This window comes from Schistocerca gregaria, chromosome 5, assembly GCF_023897955.1.
Source record: "Schistocerca gregaria isolate iqSchGreg1 chromosome 5, iqSchGreg1.2, whole genome shotgun sequence".
Taxonomy (NCBI): domain Eukaryota; kingdom Metazoa; phylum Arthropoda; class Insecta; order Orthoptera; family Acrididae; genus Schistocerca; species Schistocerca gregaria.
In genome coordinates this window covers 661,673,094-661,687,331 of record NC_064924.1, presented here as the reverse complement: position 1 = coordinate 661,687,331, position 14,238 = coordinate 661,673,094, and positions in this window count along the sequence as shown.

Genomic DNA, 14,238 nt, shown 5'->3' with positions numbered 1-14,238 from the left:
CCGCTGCCACTGTGAACCTACATTGTTTCAAGAGTAAACGTCTACGCAGTACTCGCAAAACAGTCTTTCATGAAATGCCAGTCTTGCAAGGTGCAAGTCGCGTTGTTTTTTGTGGACTGCGTGTAAATATTTTCCTAATCTGTTAGACATAATCATTAACATGCCGGCAACCTGGTGCCTTGTGATTTATCATGCTGCAGTGAGCACCCAGTCTCATCACAGTTCTTACGCCAAGAGTAAATTATGGGCCTGCTTGGAGGTTCTTCAGCGTATTCGGTGTGAGCTTTACGCTTAAGAGTTGTTGCAGAGTTCCTTTAAGGAAAGCAAAACACACGGCGAGCACGCTCCGCGACACTGAAAGTAGTATTTTAACTGTGCATACGCTGGCGCTCATGGTGGCGAAATGGGGTACTGACGCACTAAGTGAATCAAACTTGAGGTTGTTTGCTACAGAATGACACATCTACCGATTCTGTAAGTTATCTCAATAAATTTCTGTATCATTCCAAAGCCGTAAAGTCTTTTTTTTTACTCACCCTGTATAGTATCTTAAGAGTATTAGACATCATTCACCGGCATATGTTCTATAAACTCGTCACATGACCCATTAGAGCACAAGGAGGTTACAATCCCGAAAGAAGTTATTTTACATACAACATATCTATCAAGAGTAAATAAATACTGCTACCTTTTCAACATTTGCTAACGCAGCTGTACTGTAAGTAAATTATGGCGAGAAAATGTAGAACGTATATTAATGGACCAGTTCGCTTATATACCATTTTGGTGCATACAACTATAAAGCTGTTAAAATCGTTATTATGCTGAAACTAGTTTCGACAATTTATACCTTCACTTGGCAGACACTGAAATTTAAAACAGTGTGCTCCATGTTTTTCACATTGTAGAACATGTTACTTTAGCTAGTTAATGTTGGGGAAACAGGGAGGTTCAGATCTATAACACACACAACTAAAATAAATGAAATGTTTCCAAAAGAGAGAAATGCCAGTCACAGTACAGGACTTGCAATAACTAAAGAAAAGTCAATATGAAGACGAACAATACATATGGATTAAGGCGTTACGAGGGTAAATTGCAAGTTTTCCTCTATTTCAGAGGACGAGGCTATGTTGTTGACTCCGGACGTCAAAAGATCGTCACAGAAGGAAACGGGATCGAATGTAACCGTCAAATCGTGGTGTGTTACTAATACTAGATGCAACGTCAACGTAACACCACGTCGCCTAACCCCCTTACTGAAAGCCGTAAGCAACGCTGTGAGGGACCATCCGTCTCACAATGTCTGAATATAGTATTAGTATGACGGAAATAGGAGTATGGCTGCTGGGATCTGACAGAGTAGGACGTGCTGCAAAAAATTTCAAAACATAAAAATTTATTTTCTCGGTTAAATATTTGCATGCGAACACATCAGATACTACTGCGAAGGTGCTACAGAGCGCCTTTTTACTTTATTCTTACTATTTTGTTCTCTCTCTGATTGCGAATTAATGTCGGAAAACTATCGGTATGCTCCGAGCATGAAAACGGAATTTTCCGTTTCTCATACCTCAGGTTCTGTTGGAAGGACTAAGTGTTTTAAATAGGCCTTGAGCAAGGGACAATTTGTGTACCCATCTGAAGTATCTTTTTAGTGCTATTGTCCTACAGTACAGAGTCCTAGTATGAATACTGCATACTTTCTCCTGTTTAGGCAATCGGACCAAACCGGTTGGTTCTTTTGCATTTAATGCGGCCTACGTTGGGCTTAATGGGACTTATGGAGACGACATTAATCCACGAGCGGTTCCTTAGAAAACCCCCAGAAAGGGGATTTCTTACAGTACTGTCACCGTCTCCAACGGACAAAACCAGCCGAAGATTCCAAGACGGCTGAAACTTTTACGATAGATTCCTAAGAGCCCGATCTCGAACAACTCTGAAAACTTTCCTTCTTGCTGTTTGCAAGAGACAGAGGTTCAAAATTAAGCCTGTAGACGTAAAATACTAACGTAAGATGCAGTGACAGGCGAAAACATCGTTTATAAAGTGACGTAGCACGGAAAAATATGCTGTAAAGTGCCTCCGTTATAATCTGGGAACCCCATGTCGTAGTACTGAAACACAGGCAAATTTTTTTTGCACGAAAAATCTGATTTGAGGAATAAAATTTGTGTCACCTAAAAAAGCTACCTAAATTTTGCAGACCAACACCTTTCTTTTCGTATAAGTTTACAAGCCTGCAACCCGCGGAAAAATGTCCCTATCGGAGCATAAAATCTGCGAATATGTTCCTGCTTATTTAAAAGACTCTGACTGAATGGTGATGTACCAGTTGCCTCGCTCCACCCCCTCAATATCTTTAAAAAAAATTCCCAAAAATTTTGGCGTATGAACATATTTGCCTTATTTTATGCTGAGAGATAAGACAGTAGCAGTGACAAAGATACCAAAAAGTAATAAATATGGATGATGAAACTTCCTGGAAGATTAAAACTGTGTGCCGGTCCGAGATTCGAACTCGGGACCTTTGCCTTTCACTGGCAAGTGCTCTACCAACTGAACTACCCAAGCACGACTCATGCCCTGTCCTCACAGCTTTACTTCCGCCAGTACCTCGTCTCCTACCATATGGATGATAGTAGACACAGGTTGTATTATGTAAATCCCGAAGGAGACAATGTCATTGTGAGAGAAAGAGACAGTGGAACATAACTGACTGAGACAGAACAGTGCTAGGAACAGAGTGAAGGAGGCAGTGCCATGGAGGAATATGGAGAGAGACAAAGTGGAAGTGGATGAGAGCCACAGAGTATATGACAACGGTGACGAGGAAGAGGGAGATACTGAGAAGAGAGAGCAGCAGTAGGAAGGAAGGAACGAGGTATTAGGAGTAAGAGAGAGATGGTGGGGACAGTGACAGTGAGAGTAGACGACGGTAGTAGGACAGAACGAAGGGGCCTGCGACTGACACAGGAGACACTGGCAGTTGGACAGGCACAAAGAGATAGTGACTGTGAGTTCGGCCGAGTGAGTGAGAAAGGGCAACTGCGAGTGGATGGGTATGAGCAACTTATAGCGATGGACGAATGGGTGTGAGTGAGTTACTGTCAGGAGAGAGTGTGGGAGTTTGAGGTGATTTGCTTGTTCAAAGAAGGGCGAACATTTTCGACTGCCAAAATTTTTGGGAAAATTTTTAAAGGCGTTGAAGTAGGTAGAATGAGACATCTAGCGCCCAAAATTTCAGTCAGTCTTTTAAATAAATTGGAACATATTCGTATTGTTTGTAGTTCGATTGGAGCATTTTTCCGCTGGTATTGTTGTCCGTCAATAGCGCCAACTTTTTCAGTGTTGAAATAATTTTAATTGCGGAAACGATCTTATGTTTCTCTCTTCACATTTATGCACAGCTGCCGAGAACATATTAACTCTCCCAATGTTAGCAAACGTCTACGTCACACCTCTCCTCCCAAAAATTCCTGACCGCGAGACTTCGTTCTGTCCAGTTCCACTCCGTTGACGCAAGCACTTGAAGTACACTGTGGGTTGCTTCGAGTTTTCCGGGTTGTCCACCGTGAATCGGCCAACATTAGTGACAGTGTTACATTACTCTTTTCCGTGCCCGTTTATACCGTCACCTAATCACACGTGTTCCTTCAGCAGCATATTAGGGTATGGATAGTAAATAATTTCACAGACAACAATTAATGAGAGATCGCAAACTGTATTGATTATTATTGCAACTGTTCCTTCTTCGAAACCAATACAATCTACATTCCAGAAAAAAATTTAGTATCCCTCAAAACATAATGAATCTCTACACGCTGAAACTTCATCAATGCGGTAAAGGTGTCGCGAATGATTGAGCCGAAAATAATCTCAGTGGGTGTAATTTAATCGTGGCTATATGGGAACAGACGTCTCAACACGTCTCAAACTCAAAAACGCTGCCGACCAACTGCAGCTAATTCAAACATTAAGCGGCCCCTAGACGTTCAATAACACTGACAAAATTTCCCGGATGCGGAATAATATTGACGATATGGCAGTGAGATCGAGAGGTTACTCAATAATATTGTGAAGAACAACAGTTTTGGAAGTGTATTGTGCTGTGTGGAAGAGTGGTATTAAATGTCTGGATATTTATAATTAGGGCAAATCATCAGGATAAATACCTGGTCAATTGTACAAAATTCACAAAGACCCTGGCATTTTGTATTTTGCTACACTTCTTTTAAATTGGGTAACTCAGCTGAAAAAGGCTGCCTGTTGGTTAGGGCAGAGTTATTAGGGAAAATAAATTGAACTGTAGGTATAACTTTTTTACATCTTTAATGAGGTCAGTTCTTGGGATAACGCATAATAAAATGATGCAAGTTTACAAATAATTTTCGAAATTAAGTATAATTCATATTAAATAGCTAGCCTGTAGGTAGTGTTTTTACTTACACTACAACACTGCAAAAAAATTAAAAAATTGTGACACTTCCGACTCTTCCCCTGGATTCTGCAGAATCTGATTTCTCGCTGACCAATGGGTTCCTTTCCATTTCGTATTCGCTTGCGATCAGCAGGCTTATGTCGTGCTGTTGCTCCATTCATCAGCTTCCAGTTGTAGGAGATGTAGGTTAGTTCGCAGCTCTCTGTGTGCGTCTGTTCCTTTTTTTAATTTTTTCTTTTTTTTACTGTGGGTCTATCCTGAAGGAACGCTCTGTCGCAGCAGATATAACCAGTGCGCCCAGAATTTTTATAGCAACTTCTTCGAATTCACAAGTTCTTCTTAAACCTCTCCACCACAATACAGGCTTCACACGGTGATTTTTATCTTCCTGAGAATGAGGACTCACTCCTTCACACATGAATTGTCTGGATCTAATTCCTTGTTTGTCCCTATAATTAGCCAAGCTCTCTCTAAGCTGAATAAAGTTTATTTCAGTGTTGTTTGCTATGCCACAAACAGAGCTTATTGCGTCAAGCATCACGATAGGCTTTAGGTTACCTCCTTGTACTGCTGGATCAAGAAGTTTAGCTACAGGGTGGGTATCGATTCTTTGTTATTAAATCCATGTTAGTGTTCTCATTTTGTCGTCAAAGCAGTGCTGTCCGACAAAAGTAGATAAAGAAAGGAGAATAATAGAAAAGTATAATCTGTATCAAATGTCACTACATCTAACAATAAAGCATTTTTTCTTTGTTTTTTTTCACTGAAAACAGTTGAACATTTAAGAATAAATTTATCAGCAAGAAACACATGCCAGTTGTTTAATATATTCCTGAATAATTTTTTTATCAATAATCATTCTTCAGTAATATTCAAAGATTTAACACGGGTTATAAAGTGCGTTGGATTACAAAGAGATGACTTAAGGACGAAGTTTTCAACAGGCCTATTGCTACACAGCTGTTCAACGAGGTGTGTGTGGGGGGGGGGGGGGGGGAGGTGGGAGGGGGGGATGACAGAGAGAGAGAGAGACAATGAAAGAGGGAGAGACCGACCATGTGAGTACGACAGAGAGGAACCGAGAGTAAAGAGTAGAACTGGTGAATATTGTAAAAGATAAGAAACTGCAGCAACAGACGCCTTCTGTTGGTGCGGCAATTTGGAATCCTAGAAAAAAAATCCTTCTCCCTTCCTTCGTAACTAACTTTTGATATTAGGCCTATCACCCCATCTCTTATTTTAACTGGTAAGTTATACGTTCTGGCAGTAAAAACACATAAAAAGTACTTTCTTATAAATTCCCAGATGTTGAGCATTTAAAAATGCCTTGGGCATATTCCTGGGCAAATGCCAATTTCTAAATATCCTGCGCACTGGGCATTTGCCTGGCCCACATCACTAGCCTGGAAAGATTGTGTCGTTCGTGGACAGGACTGACAATATCCTTGAGAGACCAAGGAGGTTGTTGTTGTTGTGTGGAAAATTAGTTTAAAAGAAAATTAGTTTAAAACAAGACTAAAGAGCATTAATGTCAGACTGCTACGAAATGCATAAACTATTGTCGGCATTGTGGAATGTTAGATGAATCGAATGTTTTGTTATTCAGAAAATAAAGGGAACGGCCAGTAATAAAGATGTTTAAAAACATGAACGTTAAGTCATGAATACAAGTATGTACAGATATTTAATCTCTTTGTATTCATTACTTACTGGAACATAATCGTTTAGTGCATGCATTATTTCGTGACACGTTTCTACAACTATATCTCAGGTAGTTTAAGGTGAAACTGCACTTGTAAATTTGAGTTATTCGAAACAATTGCCAGTAGCATGGTCTCGCACACTAAGAGACAAGCGCTGACACGGTGGAACTGTGGCTCTCATTATGCAAGGTGGGGCAAACAAAAGTGGCCCGATTGAGTGGATCGATTGTACGTGAATTTGTAGCAGCATTAACGGATGAGGAAAAGATGTCCATTTACTTCCAACAGGATGGAGCAACTGGCTCTAGACCTGGTCGAACCCTGGAGCACATTTATACGACCTTCACGCCTGACAGAATTTTAGTAGTCTGATCATGGTCCTTACTGGCCATCCAGTTCACCTGATCTGTCAGTGTGCGATTACCTTCTGTGGAGAGCCCTCAAGTCTAAGGTGCATCGCAACAATACTCATATTCTTGAAGAACCGCAGCAAATCATTTCGGATGAGACTGCAGCGATTCCAGCAGTCCATCTAAGACCACCTTCAGCAGCTAGCTGACCACGGCGCAAAAGTGCCAAGAGATGAACAGTGATCTCTCTCAACATCTGGTATAGTCAGGATAGTACTGTATTTCCTTTTCTCTGCTGTCTTTCTTTGTTTCCAGGAACTCTATTCTCCAGGATACTTTAGTTTTCCCCACCCTTTATTCAACGGGGAGAACCATTTCTAGTAATGTATCAAATGACGGACCATGAACACAAAGTTGTGATAATATTTCCTTTTCTGTTCAACTTCAATCCCCTGCAAACATTTTCGTGAGTGGTCTTTGACACTTCTTGAACTAATTATCTTTTTTACTGACTGCAGCAGGCGACGGCCTTGCCGCAGTGAATACACCGGTTCCCGTGAGATCACAGCGCTGTTGGGCGTGGTCGGCACTTGGATGGGTGACCATCCAGGCCGCCATGCGCTGTTGCCATTTTTTGGGGTGCACTCAGCCTCGTGATGCCAGTTGAGGAGCTACTCGACCGAATAGTAGCGGCTTCTGTCAAGAATACCATCATAACGACCGGGAGAGCGGTGTGCTGACCCCACACCCCTCCTATCTGCATCATCCACTGTGGATGACACGGCGGTCGGATGGACCTGTTAGGCCATTCGTAGCCTGAAGATGGAGTACTGACTGCAGCAAAGTAGAGCATTATTACAGCAGTAGTGTCTTTATGGTCCAAAATTGCAAATCACAGTATTGTTGCAATAAGGTTGACAATATTATTGACCAGTCTAGAGGAGAATGTCAATAATATTGCAAAGCATTCTCTCTCTCTCTTTCCAAGCATTAATCCCGACTTGTGGGGTCTGTTGGTTAATAGGAAGTGGAATGTTAATTTTAAGGGGTGGCCAGGTACCCTTCTGGCCGCTACCCGGAAACCCACAGGAAGGACTAAGTGTACTCCAAATGCCTGCATCTAGTGTAATCCATGGAATTGTGCGAATGTGTTCAGATATCTGTGAACCGTGTAACTGAGGTGGAATGTGGGGACCAGCCCAGTATTCACATAGTGGGATGTTGAAAACCGTCTAAAAAGCACATCTAGGCTGGCCAGCACAGCGTTCCTCCGCGTTAATCCGCTGGGCGGATTCGATCCAGGGCAGACGCCCCTACCCAAGTCCAGGAAGCAGTGCATTAGCGCTGCCGGCTACTCTGGCGGGTAATAATGTTGCACAACATTATTGCTCAATATTATCAACGTTTAGAGACCGCTTTACCCCAAACTCATGGGTAATACAACAACGATAAAAATTCAAGAAATCTTGACAACAGGAAAATATTACTTTTAACAACAGATACCGCTTAACTAGTTGTTGCTGCATGGCTGTGAATTTTGAATATGCATCCAAATTAGAGAATAAGTTTAGAAAGCTGCTAAAAAATAGTAAAATCTATGACGTTGAGGATATGAGATCCTCACATGATTGTTTGGAAACGGGTTCGACGCTGTCAGAAACGAAGACAATGCGTAGTGGCATTCTGTCCGCAGAATTCTGCACTAGCTCGCATGACGGATGGCTTCCTGAAGTCGAGAGCTATGGACCTGCGCCAGAGAAAAGGGTGTAACGCAGACATCGACCGCGGTTCCCCATTCTTTTTCATTCCTCTGCGTGCTTCCATTGAGAATTTATTTTATTTAACATTGTTTTATTGGAGTAAAAACCGTCATGCGAAAAATGATATCGTGACTACTCGATGTAAATCCTGCAAAGATGCAGCCATTTGCTTCCTGCAGTTTATTTCAAAATTTACCTTTGTCAAGTGAGTTTTCGGAGTCTTCGAATCTACAGAACTGCACACACTGAAGTCTGCCGCAGCAAATACAGTCTATATGAAACGGCCAACGTTAAAAGCGATTTTGATTTCATGAGAAGTCTACTCTTAAGTCATTAGGTATCATGAACTGGCTCGTAATTATCGGAACAAAAGAAAGGTTTCATTAATAGCGTGTGTGCCACACACAAATCATAGTAAGTGGTGCAGTGCTACAGGAGATTGTTACAGCCGTGTGTCATCTGTGGGCATTATCTTAGTGCGACAGCAATACTTATGCCGGTGTTGTTACAGAACAGGAACAATTTAACAAAATTTGGTTCGCAATACTTGCGCCATCACACAGGCTGACAAAATGAAGTGTAGTCGATGCAGAATAATTGCAGTTCTATGACCAACTGACGACATTTGTAATTTATGTTCCGAAGTCTCTACGTGCAATAACAAGTACAGGGTTAGTCGTAAGTACTTCTGAGGTTTCACAAGAAGTCTATGCGAAAATAAAAGAGAGAGAAAAATAACACAAATCAATGGATGCAGCATTTCTCCAAACTGAAATGCGTAAATGCGCCATAGCGTAGTTTCGGAGCGCACCACTAGAGGGCATGCGTAATCACACTGAGGACAAACCTCATGGGTTGGCGAAACGCTCATTTACAGATGGCGGTAGTATAGCGTACACAAGGTATAAAAGGCAAGTGCATTGACGGAGCTGTTATTTGTGCTCAGGAAATTCGTGTAGAAAGGGTTCCGACGGTATTATGGCCACACAAAGGGAACTAACAGACTTAGAACGTGAAATGATAGTTGGGACTACATGCATGGGACATTCCATTTCGAAAATCGTTAGGGATTTCGATATTCTGAGATCTACAGTGTCAAGAGCGTTACCTCTCACCACAGACAACGCAGTGGCACAGACAACGCTGGCGGCCTTCACTTAAGGACCGAGCACACTGGCGTCTGCGAAGAGTTGTCAGTGCTAACAGACAAGAAATACTGCATGAAATAACCGCAGAAATCAATGTGGGACGTACGACGGACGTATCCGTTGAGGACAGTGGGGCGATATTTGGTGTTAATGGACTATGGTAGCAGACGATCGCCGCGAGTGCCTTTGCTAACAGCACGACATCTCCTGGGCTCGTGACCATATCCGTTTGACCCTAGACCTCTGGAAAACCGTGACTTGGTCAGATGAGTCTCCATTTGGTAAGAGCTGATGGTGGGGTTCGAGTGTGGCGCAGAGCCCAAGAAGCCATGGACCAAGTTGTCGCCGGCTGCTGTGGCCGTGCGGTTCTAGGCGCTTCAGTCCGGATCCGCGCGACTGCTACTGTCGCAGGTCCTAATCCTGCCTCGAGCATGGATGTGTGTGATATCCTTAGGTTTAAGTAGTTCTAAGTTCTATGGGACTGATGACCTCAGATGTTAAGTCCCATAGTGCTCAGAGCCATTTGAACCATTTTTGAACCAATTTGCCAACAGGCCACTGTGCAAGCTGGTAGTGGCTCCATAATGGAGTGGGCTGTGTTTACATGGAATGAACTGGGCCCTCTGATCCAATTGAAATGGTAATTGAGTGAAAATTTTTATGTCCTGTTACTTAATGGTGTTTCGTTGGCGCTTACGGGCTCTGCTACATGGAGCCCACTGGCAGACATTCATGGACTTAAGAACCTTCAACATTGCAGCGCGTCAGCAATCGTTTGTTAATATACTAATGGACTGAGATCCGCCTCGATTGCGAACAAACACCTAGTGTTTACCTAGGTTTCGGTGTAGATAACTACACCTTCTTCAGAACAATAAACTCAAAAGTGTCTATAAAGACCTTTGTCAATAATTAAAAGCTCAGCATAGCTATATATTTATAAAAGAAAAAGATGACACATAAAAGTACATGTGAACAAAGTCAAAAGAATAACTTAACTTAATGGTGTACACTCCATCTCACATCAGCATGTGTTCGATGGGCCGTGTCCCGTCGCAAATTGCGGCAACCAAACGGTCGCTCGCTTACCAGCTAGACACGCTATCTATGCACATGCGCAAAAAGTAGGAAGTTACTTAATGCGCATGCGCATAAAAATACGAGAAAGCCCGTATATTCCCAAACGTGGATCAACGTATACCAAAATTAAAATGGACATAACCCGAGACGAGCTAAATACAAGATAAAACCTAAAGATCAGCACACAGGGTTACTATATCTCGGAAGAGTAACATACATGATTGCTGATTATGACAAAAATATATATATATATATATATTCCTTTTCCTTTTTTTTTTTTTTTTTTTTGGAAACTGTATGAATAGTCAGTAGTTAGTCAAATGGGGAGGGGGGGGGGGGGGTTGAGGGGACGTAGTCTAAAGACGTCGTGGAGATAAGAATATAGGGATGAAACGTGAGATGTTCACCGGGCTAAAACCACCTACATCGTAAAAAGAATAAAAAGATAAAAAGAAGATGAACAGCTTGGCCAACCGCGCTCGCCATATCATCAAAACTACGAGTGAAAAGAACGAAGTAACGGCGCAAAACCATCAAAAAATTTTTTATTTCTTAGTAGGAGTTGGTCATTGAGGATATTGTCTCTGTCATGTTGCAGATGCTTAAAGATCTGCATTTCTTCTAAGATATCTAATTTTAGGCCCTTGACCTCAGCATGAAGTAGCTCAATGTTAACTGGAGGGCTCGGCGCATGAGCCGCTTGCACAAGGTGTCCCGCATAAGTAGAGCCTTTAGTACCGTCACCGCTTCGCGTAGGAATATGCTCTTTATATCTGAGACCCAGAGCTCGCCCTGTTTGCCCGATGTAAAATTTTGGACAATCCCCGCATGTAATTTTATATACTCCTGATTTGGAAAGTTTATCGCTCTTACTCTGCAAGGAGTTAATTAAATTCCTATGTAGACTGTTGTTAGTAGAATAGGCGATTCTGAAATTATGGGCTCTGATTAAACGCCCCAATTTGTAACTTATATTGCCTATGTAAGGGATAGATATTGTTGCCACCTGTTTGTCATCTACCGCATCCCCTAGGGTGGAAGACGTAATACTTTTTCCCCTTACTTTCTTATTATACATCTGTCTTACCAACTGAGGTCTATAGTCATTATTTATAGCAATATTCTCAAGTGTGACAAGTTCAGCTTCTACCGCATCTGGTGCAAGAGGGATAGCTGTAACTCTATGAATACTAGAATGAAAAAAGGCCATCTTATGGGCGTACGGATGGGCCGAGTCTGCAGGTATAATATTGTCGGAAAACGTGTTTTTCCGAAAAATACCAAATTCAATGTGGTTGTCAACTACTGTTAATGTGAGGTCCAGAAAATTTAAGGACCTAGTATCGGATTCTCGCTCAATTGTAAAACTGACATTAGGGTGAAGCTCATTTAAAATCGAAAAAATACGGTCTACGTCACTTCGAGAACCATCAATGATTAGTAAAATGTCATCAACATATCTCTTGTAAAATTTTATTCTCCTAAGAATCTCTCTGTCGCTGGCAAAAAAATTGGACTCTAAGTAGTTCATAAAAATTTCTGATAAAATCCCAGCTAGGGGGCTTCCCATAGCCAAACCTGCTGGTTGTAAGTAAAATCTCCCATTAAATGTGAAGTAGTTGTGTTTCAAACCGATCCGTAGCAGCATCATCAACTCATCGATCTCATTATCCAACAGTTTTTTATGGTGACGTAAATTGCACTCTAATATTTGCAGTGTCTGGTCTACCGGTACATTAGTGTACAAACTTGTTACGTCAAATGATACTAGTTTAGACTCTTCAGAACAAGATACCTCGCGTAAACTAGTAGCTACATGAATGGAATTTTTAACGGAATAGTTTTTACTGAAAACGAAATTTTCTTTAATCTTAATGTGCAAGTATTTCGCCAGCTTATGATAGGCACTTCCCGTACTGTCCACGATAGGGCGAATAGGGTGATTTAACTTATGAACTTTAAACTGGCTTCTCAATTTAGGGGGCTTGGGATTCATGTTTATCAGCACCTTCTTTCGAAATTCTCCTATCAAATTTTTAGTGTTTTGGAGCCCGGTTCTAATTTCTTTTTGAAGAGTAACGGTGGGGTCTTTGTTAAGCATAACTATCCCGTTGTCATTGAAAAAAGCTTCGGTCTTGTCTATGTATTCTTGCTTTGTGGATATAACTACGGAGTTTCCCTTATCGGCTTTAGTAACAATAGCATCATTTTGCGTTAGTTTGCGGTTAATATTCCTTAATACCTTTGTATTATCCTGTTTGTGTGTGCTGTGTGCGACCTTACTCATAATTTTATAGGCATCGTAAGCAAATCGGGTTTGTTTATCATTAGGCATTTTGGCATAATCTAGACCGACTTTCAAGTCAACTATTGTGTCTTCTAGAATTTTCGGATTTGCGGTGCTAGGCTCAAAATTAAATTTTAATCCTTTAAAGAGGAGAGACTCCTCTTGGGGCGAAAATACAATGTCTGTCTTATTAATGACCCGGTCAAAGAATTTTTTAGGTTCAGCTATAAAATCACTGTGAGTCATTTTTTTAACAGGTTCTTGCTTCCCAAGTAAGTTAGCAATTTTTCTGTCATGTCTGTTGGCAATCTCTTTCATTTGTAGAGCCAACCACTCATTTGCCCTAAGCCAAAACGCGTCTATTTGGAAGTTAAAGTGAACAGAATTAAACTTCGAAATTTCTAAGTACATCATATAAGCTCTTTCATTCAACTTATCTTTCTTGGCATATAAATCGGAGATTCTAGCATTGAATACCTGGCAACGCAGTTTCTTTCTAAGGATTGGCATTTTTCGGCAGGATTTACCTACGAAACCATCTATAAAACTTGGGGAGAGGTTGAGCACTCTACACTGTTTAATAAAGTCAATAGCCATGCTTGCCTTAGCTCTTTTCAAAGTAACATCTAAGTATCTACTTGCTGCATCTGACACCTCGGCTGGTACGAATTTAAGAACCTTCAACATTGCAGCGCGTCAGCAATCGTTTGTTAATATATTAATGGACTGAGATCCGCCTCGATTGCGAACAAACACCTAGTGTTTACCTAGGTTTCGGTGTAGATAACTACACCTTCTTCAGAACAATAAACTCAAAAGTGTCTATAAAGACCTTTGTCAATAATTGAAAGCTCAGCATAGCTATATATTTATAAAAGAAAAAGATGACACATAAAAGTACATGTGAACAAAGTCAAAAGAATAACTTAACTTAATGGTGTACACTCCACCTCACATCAGCATGTGTTCGATGGGCCGTGTCCCGTCGCAAACTGCGGCAACCAAACGGTCGCTCGCTTACCAGCTAGACACGCTATCTATGCACATGCGCAAAAAATAGGAAGTTACTTAATGCGCATGCGCATAAAAATAGGAGAAAGCCCGTATATTCCCAAACGTGGATCAACGTATACCAAAATTAAAATGGACATAACCCGAGACGAGCTAAATACAAGATAAAACCTAAAGATCAGCACACAGGGTTACTGTATCTCGGAAGAGTAACATACATGATTGTTGATTATGACAAATTATTTATTTATGTTTTTTTATTTTTATTTTTTTTTTTTTTTTTTTTTTTTAGAAGCTGTATGAAAAGTCAGTAGTTAGTCACATGAGGAGGGGGGGGGGGGGGGGGTTGAGGGGACGTAGTCTAAAGACGTCGTGGAGATAAGGATATAGGGATAAAACGTGAGATGTTCACCGGGCTAAAACCACCTACATCGTAAAAAGAATAAAAAGATAAA